Genomic DNA, 1,549 nt, shown 5'->3' with positions numbered 1-1,549 from the left:
GAGCCCTGCTCGCGCCTTGCGGACCCCATGTCCGTTCCCCGACTTCTCGTCAACTGAGAAACGTGGTGTAATCTCTAATGACCTCGAACGGGTAACAGAGGCGGCAGCTTGAAGCTGTTCATAAGGCGGCTCTAAAGCGCGTCCAATCACGGTCGGTCATTGACCCTCGTGTTGAATATGGCTACCGCCCTGCGGATCCCGCTTTGGAAGCGACGGACGCGGTAACTCGATCGTTACGCGTCCACATCATCGGGCCCCCGGCCAGAACGAATGATGGACTTTTCACACGGAGAGCTCTTCGAGCTCGTTTCTTGGTCCCACAAGAAATATTCCGTTAAACGTTTATCGCACTCGTCGAAGTGCTCAACGAGGTGGCACTCGTGTACCCGCAATGCGGACGAAACTTGTGGTGCTTGCCCCGGCGAAAGCACTACAGGTATTGTCCGCATTAACTCAACGCACGCCGTTGACCTCCTTCGAATTGTCGCCCTGCGACGTATGGGCTAACTCCTAATGCTCCCGCGAGCTCTGTGTCTTCGACCGCAAGAGCTCAGGGGCACTGCGTGGCGTCTGATGACGCGGGACATCCTGATCTTTCCGATCAAAAGCGTCCACGACGAATTGGCAATCTTGTCGAAGTGGCGCCTCAAACTCCCACGATTTTTTGGAGTCGGGATATCCTCGCCACTTCACTCGATATTGGGTTTGACCCTGGTGACGACGTCGTCGTACTAGACTTTCCACGTGATAGTTGACGTCACCGTTCTCATCGAGAAGAGTCGGTGGCGGGCGGTGACTACCAGGTCGACCGCCGTCCGGTGACTTATGATGCTCTTCGAGCCCTCGAGGACAAGTTCCTTCGTAATCGGAGCTCCGCTGAGCATCATGCTGAAGTAGCATATCGCTATGCGGACGCTCTAGCCGATTTAAAGCACGTCGTGCGCCGGCTGCCTCGCCTTGAGGGCAACCGCTCTCTGTCGGAGCGACTCCTAGCCGGCGAATGCATCGCTGTAGGCAACGGTGGAGCGCTTGGCTCCATTAAAAATGGAGGTTGTTGCACTCCGTGTTCAGAACCAACTGCTGGTTAGCTTCTGGATGGCCGTGGGCCCGTGGATCCGCTGCGGCGCCAACGCTTCCGCGTTCACTTGCGCGGGATCCCGGTACGGCTTGAGCAAGTCCACGTATAACAGTGAGTGGGTGCTCATCCGTTTCGGAAGGTTCAGCGTGTACGCCAGGTCCCGTTTGGCCACAACCTAAAACGGTCCGATAAACCGGGGACGAAGCTTCGTCCGGAAGATAGCAGAGGCTGCATGTGTGGACAGGTTTTTCGAATTTAATAAAACCAGGTCCCCGACCTTAAAGCTTTCCACTTTGCCTCTTCCTTTTTCATCTGCGTATTGATTCTGCAGGTCTTGGCTTTCAGCCATCGCATCGCAAACGTGTCGTAGGACACTCAGTCCGGTAGACAAGAAGTTATCGACTTCTTTACGGACGGTGAGGGGGCAGACAACAGCTAGCCGTTCGGCTATTCCTCTCCCACCAAGCTCTA

Source organism: Plasmopara halstedii (genome assembly GCF_900000015.1).
Source record: "Plasmopara halstedii genome assembly, contig: Scaffold_2956, whole genome shotgun sequence".
Classification (NCBI taxonomy): Eukaryota; Oomycota; class Peronosporomycetes; order Peronosporales; family Peronosporaceae; genus Plasmopara; species Plasmopara halstedii.
Note: the sequence above shows the minus strand (reverse complement) of the source record.